Here is a 15,800-nt window from a genome sequence, read left to right as displayed (position 1 = left end):
GGATAACTACAAAACAAGGTATAGCCATAATGTATAAAATTGTTCCATCTTGTATTAGTATCCAGATTTCAGTTGGTTTCGTATTTATTAGCACTGTGATGTTAGATACTTTTTGAGATTGAAATGTTTATGTTTTCGTTTGCAATAGGGATCATTTCGATAGCAGCATTACATGCACAATCATAATCTGTTGGTAACGAGATCGGTAAGTTAACTCAATTTGAAATATTAATTCGTATTTTTTTCCAATTACTGCTGTAAGAAAGATACAGACAACCTTCTATTACATGGCGTAGAAATTTGAAGTAACTGAATCCTCCTATTTGATACGGGTGGTGCGGTATGCGGAATTAATATACAATCAATGAAAGGTAAAGTTCCATTACTATTTATATAAATAATTAGACATCATTAACTGATAATTATTACTTCAGGTACTAATTTAAATGACGTAAGTCTGAACTGTTCAATGTTCAAAAATTAATTTATTTAGTCACTTACAGATTTTTATAATATTTACTTTATGGTTTATTACTTAATTCTAAATAAAAATAATAAAACCCGACTAAAAGTATGAAATTTAATCTAATTTTTCAAGGACAAGCCATATGGACATGATGGGAATGTTCACAAACCCTAATAGACTTGTGACGTCACACTTTCCAGGTCTATTGAGAGCGGTAGACTAATTTCCCAGCGTATAACCTAATATGAAAGCCGAACGGAAAGCACAAAAATAGGTTTCCATAACTAAATATCAATGCCATTTTTGGAAGAAAATTATTAAATAATTTATGTTTTTTTCGGATATATAAAAAAATGATTAATGTTTCCAAGCTTGTGGCGATAAATTTATTGAAGAGTTTGTATCTTTCATAATTCAATTAATACACGGTTCTTTCAGTTAATACATTATCTTTGTTTAAGAAGAACTAAAAACAAAAAATTGACAAAGATTGAAAGAGAGACCCCAGCTGCCCACTGAAAATTTTATTATGTAAAAAGTTTTCCGGCAGGTAATACAGTACACAAATAAAAGCCTCAACGGCGAGGTAAGCGCAAACTTTTTGAACGAAAGCTCAATTTTTTTTCAAATTAAAGAGTGAGAAGTGACATAGGTAACCAGGCAGAAACTATGTTTCTTTAGTGACAAACTATGCATATACATAAAATATTTAATAAAAAAATTAAAATTAATTTAAAAAAATATATTGACGTGGATGGATTTCGACCTGACGACCTTCTGCATAAGGAGCGAGAACTATAATCACAAAAGATCACTTCCTCCTTGAGAATACTATTTATATCTCAAGATAATACACCAAAAAAGTGCAAATATTAGGTTTTTTTCATCTAGCCAACATCAGTCAGACGTGCGACGTGGAACAAAGCTCCAATATCAATAAATTTTCACTTGGTAACACCAATGTTACCAAGTTGCAAAGAGGTAAAATTACCCCCACTTTTGGGGGGAAGTGGGTAAATATACTTTTGGTACGATTAGTCCAGAAATTTTCGTAATTAAACTTTGAAATTATATGACAGTGATACTAAGTATCATCTAATTTTTAAAGATGTCGTTTTTTTCGAAATATCGAATATTCAACGTTGGTGTTTTTATGCAAACGTTTTCTTCAGCCCTGTGTATGGTATCACACTTAAATGTATGCATAACAATACAAAAGCTATATTCAATATTTCGAGAAATATAGTAATATTCAAATATTCGGTGATTATTCGTTTTACCATGTACCAAAGTAAATGATACTCTTACCTCATTGCAAAGTTTCTACTGCTTAGAATTCAGTGGCAAAAAACTGCACTTTTAATTTTTAGGATGAAATATCACGGAAACGGCTAAATCTTTCCTTCAAGTTTTGACTTAAATATCAAATATTGACTACGTTACAACCTACCAAATAGCAAAATGGGTTTTCAAAAATTTTAGTAAGCGGCTAAGAGAACCCAACAAAAAATTTCGTTATAAAATATCCCGCACTCGTGCGCCGTTCCGCATGCTTTTATTATAATAATGGTGATATATTATTACATTCAACTTATGTAGGTTTATATTGATTATTTACTTTTATTAAAACTAATAATTAATAAAATTATAGCTATTCTTATAAATTCATTGATTTTTTGTTTTATAAAAATAATATGGCATATCATTCTCAAGGCCGGTTTTCAAACCAAGAGAACGGAACGGATACCTAAAAAGGTAAAATTGATAGAAATTGATACTGACGCATCATAAGGTTAGTTTATTTTTCTCTCAGAAACTATAATTTTTGGAGTTATCAGTTAATGCCATTTAGTTACAAATTCGATTCAACTTTAAGGAATACTTTCATCTAAATCTGGATTAAATATCTCTCCTATTATTGATGCACAGCTTTTTGAAAAAAATGATTTCTACAATACTTGTTATTTTTTCATAATAGTACGCCAAACAGTCGAAATTTAAGTGTAGTATCCACTCGTACTGAATACGAATAGGATTAATTACTAACAAGTCGTCTCCCGTATAGATATTTTCTTGTAATAATGTTCAAGGGATTCTAGGTTTTATTTTAGGTGTGTGATAAATTAAATTTTGTTATTCTGCAACCTTTTTACCGATACATGAAAGCCTGGTCAGTCAGCTGAACATGAAGAAAAAAAGGTATCTTGAAAAGCAGGGTATTTCATTAGCGTTATATGGACTCGATCGGCAGTGTAATTTTAATTGTTCAATTAGAATTACAATTCTGCGTCAAGTTGATTAACGACGACAGTGGCGTTTCTAGTTAGATAGTGCATTCTTAATTAAGCTGTATAAAATTTAAGGATCGTAATGTCCAATTAGTTAAATTAATTTTTTTCTTCCTGTCAGATGACTGACAAAAAGTTGTGAGCAAAAAAAAGTTGTGCTACCTGCGTACTTGGTGTAAAACTCTATATTTTCGTACTTTTTTCAGTTCAATTAAAAAACTATGAGCTTTTGACATTTGTTACTACTATCATTTTGAAAGTATATTAAAATTAAAACGATTGTAGCAACCCACAGCTCCGTACGTCTAATAATTTTTGAAATATGATTCTTGAAAAATTTACATGGTTTTTAGAAATGTTAAAATTTTGAGCACATTTAATTACCTATCATTTAACTGCAAAACATAGTCTGTAAACCATAGTTCTCTTGTAACAAATTCAATGGAAAAAAATGCATTACATTTTTTGGTAAACATCACTGCTAATTCGCCAGGGCGCAAATTATATAGTACGTGTTATATGGGAATATCAGTTATGTGTGTGTGACTATCTAAGAGTGGCTACCTTTTTTTTACTTACATGACGTAAAAAAATGACTGCGTAATCAACACTGTCTATACATATCATTTCAACTACTTACTCAGTCAATTGTTTGTTTTCACTTGGGTAAGATTAAAATGTGTTACTTTTAGAAAATTTAATCGAATTCCTCTTAAAAAATTTTAATCCCATTTCATTTTACTAGAAAACTGAAAAATATTTTTTCGGAGCTAAATTTGTCAAATAAGGGATAAACTAACTTCAATTACGTATGTCTCCGAAATTTGAGACAGAAAAATTTGAGAAAAACATCATAATTTGCTTAAAAAAATTTTGCTTTTTCAACCTTAGAAATGGGCGAAAACTTGTCGTGTAGAGTATCGCGTAGGTATAGTAAAAAATTATAACTATTTATTTTAAAGAATGTAAAAATGGTATCTACAGGTTTTAAGGGCTTCAAATTATTTAAATTCGTTGTCAGCTCAATATCAAATTTCGATGCTTATACACAATTTACATGGTGCATTAAGGTCTGTGTATGGCCAATAAGAATTGCATAAATATATTAAATTATGATTTATTTATTGACTAAAAATATGTGAAAGGTAATGGAATATTTCTGTTAATGAAGAAAAATTTAATAAGTCATATATCAATCTCATGAACAAAGTTTAGATACTTTGATACTAAATCATTAATCGTTCAGCTAATTAGAAGAAATAATTAATTAAATACAAAAACTTTGTGCATATTTACATGTGTGGATAAAATAAAATTTTATCCAGTTTTAAAAGGTATTTATTTCCAGCACTTGCCGACAGATGTGGTCTATTTTTTTCACAGGTCAAAACATGTAAAACTTACTGACCTCCCAGCTACTTTTTACGATATTAAAAAATTATTTCGACCAAAGCAGCTACATCTTGTTCAAAACTAGTGTTCAAGCTTGCAAAAAAATTAGCATGTAACCTGCAGCATGTAGTTTTTTCAATTTCACAGAACCAGAACTCTTTTGGAACTGATAAACAGTCCCCTTACTTATTGTTTTGAAGCTGCATCTCGTTCAAACTACGATTTGTGACTTTAACTTTGTGTGTATTATGTTTTAAACGTCACAAAATCTAAATTGACCGGAACTGTGTAGGAGCTGATATTGGTAGGAATTATCAAGATCTATAGAACTATTATGATGCCACTATACTCATGTTTTTTTAATGTGATTCTAACTTTGAGATGTAAACTTCACGCAAATGTTTATTTACCTACTTTGATATTAATTAAGCAACATGGCTGAACAGTTTGAACATTTTTAACATCAATGTTAGACCATCAAAGCGTAGTGACTTCCTTGATTGAATCCTTGCCTATAATCCGTGGTTTTATTTGCCTACTTCATACAGTTTGGAATTGCAATAATTTTGAGGGAACTAGCACTATGTGGGCACTATGCCTGAATTTTTTTTTTCAGGTATCACATTTGGTAAATTAACACTAATGAAAAGCATGCTAGAGCTAAAATATCTTCTTTATTTCTATTTAAAAAAAATGCAACCTTATCATCGTTGGAGACTAGTCAAACAATTTTTCTTGAATGAAAGTTTTTTCCGATCGCTTTTATGACTATGTACTGAAGTGTTTAAAAATCAGGCAAAATTTGTCTAACGTTGTCATAAAATTCGAAAATAATGCTCAAATTTGTCTCTTTTTGCCAACTTTTAAATTCATCCCAATACAAAATTGATTAATGTATATTGATTAATTTTTGCATAGAATTCATTCGATATGAACACATACTATACATGCAAGACACACAATGTAAGTTTTAACTGGTGTGGGTTGCAGATCTATCTGAAGCCTCACTGGTAAAATATTAACGCTCGACGATCTATAACGGTTGAAGGTCTCTGCCAGATTTATTATACCAAATTCAGAAGTTCTCATAACATAGATATCTTATAAATGTAAATATCTTATTTTAAAACATCAAATTTTAAATTCTTATATCTGATCGAAACCACAATATTTTAAATCTGTGATAGCACTATTTGAGCTAATTCAACTCTACTAATACCTGTGTATTAATTTCCTGTATAATGACCAATTATCAAACGCGCATAAGTTCAAGGATTTAGAATACATTTGATAGGAAAACATTTTTTGTTTTTCTTTTCGTTAAAGTATTACAAATACATGCCAATGGCAAATATTATAGTTAAGTCTTTTATATCCAATATATATAGCATTTCGTTTTCTGGTTCCCCGTCCCCATCTACGGAAACAGTCAAATGTCAATTTTTTGAACTATGCAACTACCTTAGATTTTAGTGTAACTGATCCTTTTCTAACAACGTTTTATTATTCGAAAATCGTCAAAAGGGAGGGTCAAAAATCGTCAAATCATGCGTAATAGTCACGTAATTATTGAATGATCCCTAACAAGTGTGTCGGATAGGACCTTCAGTGGTAAACATAACTGTCTCTACATTTATTGTAAATTTTTCTAGTACAGGCGAGATGATAGAACATTTGGAATGGATTCGATTCAGGAAGTCAAATAACAAATTTGTGACCTATTTTGATTCTATACAATCCATGAACATTTCTTTGACATCGCCAGAATGCATCTTCGTAAGTATATACATCTTGTGATAAAAAAAGTACTAATTGGTAAATAACTAACAAAATCGGTAAAATTTTGTTACTGGGGAGTTCTTGGGATCGCTGATCACGAATATGGCATTTAAAAGTTTTCGATTTCCTATATTGGCCAGGACGACCGGTTGTACATCTCGTCCCTTTAATTATCTCTGAATGTTATAAAATGCATCCAAAATAATTACTCTTCGGTAAAAATACTCCGCGGTGTACCAGGGGGGGCAGGGCTCATTTCCAGGATTTTTCACTTGATTCGTTCATTTGATTCGTAATGCAGTTAAAATCGGTAATCGGGAGTTTTCGTGGATAACAAATATGATGTACAATCAGGATAAAATACCCCTGGACACACCGAGGGGTATTTTAGACCACGTGATCATCGAACTCGAAAACCACTAAGTAACGATTTTGGATGCATATAACAATTTAGTGTTAATTCTGGATATGAGGTGTACAACCAGGTCGTCTGGGTCACCGGTGTTCCACGTACATTGAGGAAAATTTAAATATCATATATCAAAATATCATATCACCATGTAACAAAATTTAGCCGATTTCATTTTTAATGTTCTATCGTCTACGCTTAGTAGCTTAAATCTAGCAAGTCATAATATTTTCGCTAACAGACCTAACTATTTACAAATACATCTATGTATCTAGCGAGGTACATACTTACGTAAATATTATCTACGATAATTACCATTTACTATTATACGAAGGTCTTTTTATAAAAAAAAATTAAAGATAGGTTACTTAAAGTTCTTTCTTATATACATTAATTGTATTTATAGTTTATGTTGTGAGATCAAGGCTTTTACGTACACAAATAGTTAATGCTGTTGGTATATTGTAAACTAACAATAATTATCATTAAATGCAGTCGCAAATAAAAACTTTGATTTATTAGGGTTCATTACCTCAAAATAAATTACGAATATATTGTAGATACTACATGTATGTGTATTGCTCGTCCCTATAGATAAATCAATGCACTTATTATAAAACCACGCCAAACATTCGCTATTTGGGAAACTTCAAAAAACCAAATTTAAACCAAGTTACGAATATATTAAAAATATTCAAATATACGAATGATATACAAAACGAAAAACAGTAATAAAATCAGCGAACATTTTTTGAAATTATCTGAAACAAGTACAAAATAAATGTAGGAATAGTACTTAGATTGCCTGATGAAACTTCATAAGAATACTAGAAAGTTGTAGTTTTTAATGAGGATTCGCAATACAATTAGCGAACCGGTAGGATAGCCAAATTTGCTTGAAAGCATTTTTTGTAACTGCAAAAGTGGGCGTGATATCAGGTATAGTTACGGATGAAATGGGTTTATCTGTATTCAAGTTTAAATGGTTATTACAGTATTTTGCAAAATTCGTTGAAAAATTACGAAGAAATTATAGAAAACTAATAGACCGCGGGACAGAAAGCGAGCTTTGTTAAACGGTTAATACATTTTTTAATCTTCGGGAGCTGCTTCCTTTGGGCGTCTACCAAACAAAAAAGCAGAGACCTCATTTTTCACTACTGCGCTTAAATTGTTTTTTACGTGGTTTTGGAAGTAGTTTTCCCATTTGCTGGCGTAATTATCGAACTTTTCCGCAATTTTAGTTTGCTTCTCGAATGCCAAAAACTGCAGCTTTCTAGGATGTATAGAAGTAAAAATGGCGTTGTTTACCATTTTCGGATTTAAGGGCTTACACTTCTCCCTGGTTGATTCAGAGGTTAAATAAATTTTAAATTCTCTAGGCCAATCTTTGAGTATTGTTTACATCCTAATATTAAAGTGGTTCTAGTTATAAAGAAGAACTTTAAATTATCTTACGTGGGTAATTTATGGTCAAAAATTTTCCATCCAACAATTTTTATTACCATAATAAATACTTTCGGCTTATTAAATCATCAATATTTTTTTAGTGAACAAATCAATTTTGCACAGAAATAAATATAAAATTATTTATTAATTTTATTGATTTGCATGATTGTTTTTCTTCTTTATTCTTTTGTTAGAGGACATTCCGGGAAATTGTGCAGCCGGCAAGGTTGCTAGAAATGTTACAATACTGTCGGACACAAGCATCAACAGACATCCGGGAGTTCTATTTCCAAACAGCTTCTAAAAGAGAATACATTAAAAAAGGCCAATCTTAGATAGAGGGAGGGGCGTACTTGTGCTACTACAAGACAAATATGGTTTGAGTACAATCGTAGGCGTTCGGAAGACCTTATATCACTTCCAAAGACCTTTAGTAGCAAAATTTATGGGTCTACTATAGAATAGTGGCTAGGCGGCAGGCACGCTGAGCGCTTGGACTTGACAGAGTATCATGATTATTGCAGGAGCCGTCATAGTGAGTAGTTGGAAGAAACGATGTCTCATCTTCTATATCACTGCCCAGCTCTTGCCACACGGAGGTGGACTCTCTTGAGCCAGTCTATCTTTGACAACCTCTGCGACCTTCGTAGTTCGTTGTCGTCAAAGCACTCCCGCTGTTCTTAAACAGCTCCAAATGGTTCATGAAGCAGTGGCCGGTAATATTATTATATGGTAATATTGGCAATATAACATTCACTATTTTCTTCAGTTTTGATGATAAAAAACCATCAATTTGTATGGGCTTCCTTGTGAATAGTAAATTTAAACGTAATGTTATCGAATTTAAACTAATTAGCAAGAGGCTATGTATCCTGTGTATCAAAGGTTCATTTTTTAACAAACTTTTATAAACGCGTCTCCCAAAAAACAGATGACGAAGAAAATGATTTTTACGAACAGCTGTCTAAAGCTTATAATATTTTTTTATAGGATCAATTTAAAAACCGTTGTAGGAAACGTGAACGTTACGGTATGCCGATAACCTTTTTTTACACTTACAATAAGGCAACCAAGTGTGCATGTTGTAATTTCGCACAATATAGTGATTGCCTGAAGATCATAACGATATCTGTGAAGTATCATAGACATTTCCTGGCGGTATCTAAGACTGCAAATCATATCGAACACGTACAATTGATTCTAGGCGTAGGTCAACTTTCTGAAAGACAAAATTTGTAGGCGAACAAATATAGGCCATGTCATGATGACAACAAGAATACGCGCTCATAACTCTAGTCAGATAAGTAAGTCTAGAACTAAGAAATCAAGTAACTCTATTTATGTCTCAAAATTAGTTACCTGCAAGTATTGATAACAATCACCCTAAAACTGCTGATAAGCAATGCAAAACACTCAAGGAATCAATCGTAAGTATTTGGCCATAAGAAACCTTGACTGAGGAATGATTTAATGTAAGACGACAAGATGACAACTTGGTGAAAAAGTTCACTAAGCAGTACGGTACCAAGAAAAGATATAGACCCAAGGCTAGATGGATGGACCAAGATAATGAAAATGTATTAGATTTCAACCTGAGAAATGCAGTAGTTGCCTGATATCGAATTTGCCATAATACACATATAAATGAAAAACTAGACTTAACACCATAAAAAATGAAATATCACTTTGAATTTTTTTTTTTTATTATCGGCAAAAATTTTGTTTAAAAACTGAATTTTCCGGCCATTATTGTGGGTTTTCAAACTCAAAGTTCAGATTAGTATTCATCGACTTCGAAAACCTGCAGAATTAGAATATTTTATTGATATATTAATTTTAATCGAGTAGCTAAAAATTGAATTTTCGGGACGGAATTTTGAATTTTTACACATTTCACGATCAGATTCAGATTCAGCGACCTCGAAAACCCTCAGAACAATAGTATTTTCTTAATATATTTATTTTAACTGTATTTCATATTATCGGGAGTCGAAATAAGGATTTAGGCTTACAGGTGGTAAAAAATGGGTTTAAGAATAATGTTATATTTTCTTTTCAATCTCCTTATGATCTTATGATCTACAAGCAGTTTTCAGGGATAGGGATAAATTATTTAAAAAAATCAAACTTCTTAAAAACATACCATAATGTTATCCAGAAAATCTCATTTTTTATCTCCGGTTTTGTGTACCGCTTGCTTTATATGTCGATAGACATCAAAGCTACTGTAAACGATCCCTTATTAAACGTCCCGTAAAATTTGGCAAGTCAAGCTCTTGACATGCAAAATTTAAAACTACGCTAACTAATTGTTAATTTACATAAACATAAAGAAAGTTGCCTACTTAATTTACTGAACTATTAAAAATATCGTGACTTATTAAAAAAATTCAAATTTTATTGACGTTATGATTACCGTTACAAAATTATTTGAAGAATCATGACAGATAAAATTGAAGTCTGCATAACAAAAATAAAAAAAAAACCACCGACTAATAATTATAAAATAACCTTGAATTTCATGAAAATTAATAAATCAATTTTTTTTTTTTTTTTTTTTGATTATTATTTTCTATTATCAGTTCTTAAAATAACTATAAATAGATCTAGTGACTAAAAGTTTGACTTCAGCGGTAATCTTAATTTGCTTAAACTAAGTATATGACTTGTCTTAATCTAATGATTATGTTCAATAAAGCTAAATTTTAAATCTAGCACATTTTGTCTGTTTAGTCTATTCACAATGGCTGTTAAATAAATCTAAAACTTAAATCTAGCACGTTTTGTCTGTTTAGTCTGTTCACACTGTCACACTTGTCCAAGAGTTTGATCACTTCAGAGTTTGGTTGCTGCTCAATGCATGCCAGGTATCTATCACTGAAACGTACTATTTCTTCACGCACTGTGGTCACTTCGAGACTTTGGTGAATATCGTCATTACGCACATACCACGGAGAATCACTAATTGTTCCCAACACTTTTGATTGAAATCTTTGCAGGATTTCGATATTGCTATTGCTAGCAGTTCCTCATAGCTGAATACCATAGGTCCACACAGGTTTAAGTATTGTTTTATACACTAACACATTATTGTTCAATGATAGCTTAGAATTTTGACCCAACAACCAGAATTAATAACAAAATTTCAAGTTAAGCTGTTTTCTTTTGAACCAGATGTGTTTACGCCAAGTAAGTCTTCTATCAAGGTGTATACTCAGATATTTGACTTCATTTGACTGTGGAAAACTTACACAGTTCATTATAACAGCTGGACATCTTTCTTTTCTCAAAGGGAACGTTACTTGAACGGATTTCATCTCGTTAACTTGAATACGCCACTTATTCAACCAATGTTCTAATTTATCGATACATGTCTGTCAGATATGATACCAATGCAAGGCAATCATGGTTTCTCTACGAATTTTCTCTCTTGATTATCGCTTCTCCACGGGTCAGAGTATTATTTTTGTGTCTGTTACTGTTCATTAAGATCGTTAAGATGCTATAGAACAACAAACAGCATTAAAAACTAAAAGTTTAATATTTAACTTAGATTTTTTTAAAGATTGTTCGAAAATTATTTTCAGAATAAGTTACTGTACATAAGGTTAGGTTATATTTGTTGGGTTAAGGTTAGGTTGTGATACCAATATATATTTTACCACCTTTTCCGCTGACAATTTTATTTAACAGATCCTCAATTATTTTGAGAGGCTGAGTACACCTTCATCATGCATATATACCATACACTACACCAGCCCATCGTAACTCTTAATTAAATTATTATTTTGTTAGGACTGTGAGAATGAATCCGCTACCCTAGGTATACCACGTACGGAATTAGATATACGCTTTAATGAACTCAGCTACTAGGGTTGACTACTGTATATTAACATAAGTTCTTATGGGAACTAATAAAATAACGATAAAAATAGCGAACTAATAAAATAGCAGATTTTCCTGATTATTAATTGTAATTTTCAGTACCTAAATATTATTTTTATACCATGTATATGAAATATATCAAGGTATACTAAGGGCTAGTCCCAAGTTTGTAACGCTTAAAAATATTGATGTAATGAACAAAATTTTGGTATAGGTGTTCATAAAATCACCTAATTAGTCAATTTTCGGATGTCTGTCGTCTGTCGTCTGCCCGTCTGTCATCATGATTACTCAAAAACGAAAAGAGATATCAAGCTGAAATTTTTCTATCGTGCTGAGGACGTAAAAAGTTAGGCCGAGTTCGTAAATGAGCAACATAGGTCATCTATTCAAAGTATAAAAATTATGGATTTCCCATAAGAACAAGTGTAAATTTACGCTAACTTATTTTTTGAATATCTTGCATAATTTTCTGACAATCTAACAAAGAAAGACAACCTAAGGAAAGATTTTTTCCATATTTCAAAATTTCAAAAGACTGATTTCATGATAAAAATGTTAATTAACAATCAATGTTTTTCTAATATAATTCATCCTATATATTTTTTTTTGAGAAATACATACAGAGTAAGAAGCCGGATAGTCGGCGAACTAGTCGCCGACCACGTTATTGGCCGAATAGCCGCCTTTGCCGACTAGTTGCACGCCTGTGTAACTCTGTTGATACACGCTCTCTAGTTTAATATTGTTTGTCCGATTTGTTTAAAATTCCAACGGAAAAAATCAGATGAAGATGTAGAATTTCGTCTATCAGATCTTGAATGGTCTATTGACGAGTACTGAAGACTTTTTATTTGAAGAAATTCCCAAAAAATATGAACAAAAATGTCACACTATTGAGACGACCAATCCTGGTAAAAGGTTGTACCATTCTACTGAAATCGCATATTATCGACTTCAAAAACAATATCGGCTTCCAAATGATGCTCATGGTGTGGTTTAGTTATGACGTTAATATGATCATATAATTTGGCATAGAGTCATAAAAATTGGACAAATTCTAATAATTTTATAAAGAGATAGAGTATTGAACTTGTAGATTTCACGGGTATAATTTATTTACGTCATTCCAATGAAACAAAAAATATGATACTATTATAAAATTGTTTTTTTGTTGGTTAACTGTCATGCTTCTAGTTTATTAATAAACTAATCTTTTCATTATCATTTCCAAATAACCAGTTTAGTTGAATATTCTTGGAACTATTTTACAAACATGTTTTTTATCTGAGATTGGTTTTGATAAACATTATCAGACAAAATTACTTTTTTATACCATGATTTATTAAATAATTTTATACCATTATTTATACCATGTATATGAAATATACCAAGGTATACTAAGTTTAGTCCCAAGTTTTATACCATGTATATGAAATATACCAAGGTATACTAAGTTTAGTAACGCTTAAAAATATTGATACTATGAACAAAATTTTGGTATAGGTGTTCATTAAATCACCTAATTAGTCCATTTTCGGTTGTCTGTCTGTCTGTCGTCTGTCCGTCTGTCATCACGATTACTCAAATACGAAAAGAGATATCAAGCTGAAATTTTTATAGCGTGATTAGGACGTAAAAGTGAGGTCGAGTTCGTAAATGAGCAACATAGGTCAATTGGGTCCTTAAATATAAAATTTATCCGTGAGAGCGCAAATTATGCGCAAATTTCATAGTATGTATTATATGGGTATATCAGATATAAATATGTGTCATATATGTATGTGTAATGTGACAAAGTAATCAACACTGTCTATACATGGTATTTCGACAATTAACTCAGTCAATTGTTTGTTTTCACTTGTTTTAATTCTACAAAATAAAAATGATTAATATTCTTACATATTCAAGATGACTCGAATTGATACCCGTGATAAATGCACATGCAATATCCCGACTAAAAACATTTTTGAGCATGTCCTATCTTAATTTGAACCACATAAATACACGTTAGGAATATTTGAATAGTTTTTATGCGACAGCTATTTTTTGGAGGTTGAACTAAAAAGTATCTTTTTAATAATATATTCTTTATTTTTCTTAATTTGTACTTCATTTCCATTCGATTTAGTGTTAAAAATACACCAGAAAAGACATGAATAACAACAAAAGGTTAGACCACGACCCAAATAAAACCCTTAATTTTAAAATGTGATCACTCGTCTCTCGACCATATTTTGACATAAAGATAGATTTCAAACTATTGGTCTTTACCTTAATTTTTGATAATATTTTTGAATTATTAGCTTGGCCACATTTAGGTCCTGGGATCGGTTTCATTCGATTCAGCGTCCGCAAAAACCATACAAGTTAACATTTAATACAAAAAATAAAATATCAGATTATGTAATAATTAACAGCTTAAGGATGATTTTCTCGTAGACATAAACATTTTTATAACGCGTTAATTAAGCATGCTTCCCCCTACCCAGGTATGTAGAAGAAGTATATACTACTTAGTAGCAAAGATCTCAAACACATTTTGCATAGTAAATATTGGGGAATTTAATCAACATTTTAAATATGTTTTAAAAAAATTTGTAAGAAACCTTGACTTTACATTTTTTTCAAAAAAGTAGAAACTAAATAGTCACGAACATAGGCGGTGACTAATATTATAGATGAATTACTTTATGTGATCGATCAAAATTCAACACCATACGTAACAAATTATAATAATATATCAACAGAAGTACTTTCCGTAAAATAAAATAAAAATGTATCTCTTATTAACATGTCTAGAATTTTAAAAATAAACTTTATCTTTTCATTTTATTAAGGTAGAACGAGCACCAAGTAGACGAAGAAACGAAAGAATAAAGTTCTAAAAATTTGAGCAGTAAGTTTGGGCTGATTATTTGACGAATTTCTCGAAAACATCAGGAGGTCACGGGGATACCGTTGCACCAGGTACCTCTGAGACCAATTTCAAGTTTGGTAGAGTAACAAGTTTGGACTGATTATATGACGAATTTCTAGAAAACTCCAGGATGCATGTTGCACAAGGTTCCAAATTTCCCGAAAATTCCACAAGACGAAGAGAAACCGTTAACCCTAAGCATCACGTACCTCTGAGATCAATTCTGTTACAATATTCGTGTTCAGCGACCCCAAAAACCCCCGTGCAACAAGTTTGTAATCATTTTCATCACTATTAACCGAATTGTGAATTTACTATTAGCGGTCAATTTTAATGCAATTATAAAATGCATATTAATTATTCTAATTGCATATTTTTAATTTTTATTTATAAATCAGACTAGGTTACAAAATATCCTGACGCTCTAACGAATCGAATGCCGAAAACCACATTCAAATCCGATTTATTGCTCAAATTTTTCGAAATTGAATAGAAAACTTATTGTTCAAATCATTTTTTGTGCTTCGTTTCTTCGTCCAAAGGCAATTTTAGATTTAGGATTGAAATTTGTGTATCTTATTTTCAACTTTAGTTTTTGGAAAGATTTTTGTCGAGTTGGAGGTAGACTCATGATGATTTTGAATATCACCACTTCCGAATACCAACCATTTCCGAAAGATCGTAAAATTGAGCTTTTAGGCCCAAAAATGCAGTTATTAAAAAAATCAAAATAGGGCTTGTAGATTTAGGTCAGTATAAAATTAAAATTTCATGCAGTGTGAGTTTGGTCAATAGCCCCACTTTTGAGCTAACTTAGAGAAATTCGAACTTGCGAAAAAGTGGTAGGTTTTTGAGGTTAGAATTATTTTAGATTGGCCAAATTGTACACCTTGTTATAGTAGACTATGCTCCAACTACTACCGTCTACCGATTAATTTTATCTCATCTAGAACCAGAGATATTCATTAAGATACTTTTGGCGGTACCCTGGGGCCAATTTTGGGTCTATATTCGAAATATGGATAGTAGATTTGGGCACTCGTAGTTTAAATCCAAACTTGTGCCCTCTTTACTATCAATAAAAAAATTCTACTGCACTTGGAAGATAAAAAAAAGTGCACCAGATTCACTAAATTGCTAAAGTATTTTCAACCAGTCGCAAAAAAAAATTAACAAAACCAGGTGACTGGGCAAGTTAGTATGATGGCTGTA

This window comes from Chrysoperla carnea, chromosome 1 (assembly GCF_905475395.1).
Source record: "Chrysoperla carnea chromosome 1, inChrCarn1.1, whole genome shotgun sequence".
Classification (NCBI taxonomy): domain Eukaryota; kingdom Metazoa; phylum Arthropoda; class Insecta; order Neuroptera; family Chrysopidae; genus Chrysoperla; species Chrysoperla carnea.
The sequence above is the reverse complement of the archived record's forward strand: the minus strand, read 5'-3'. Positions refer to the sequence as shown.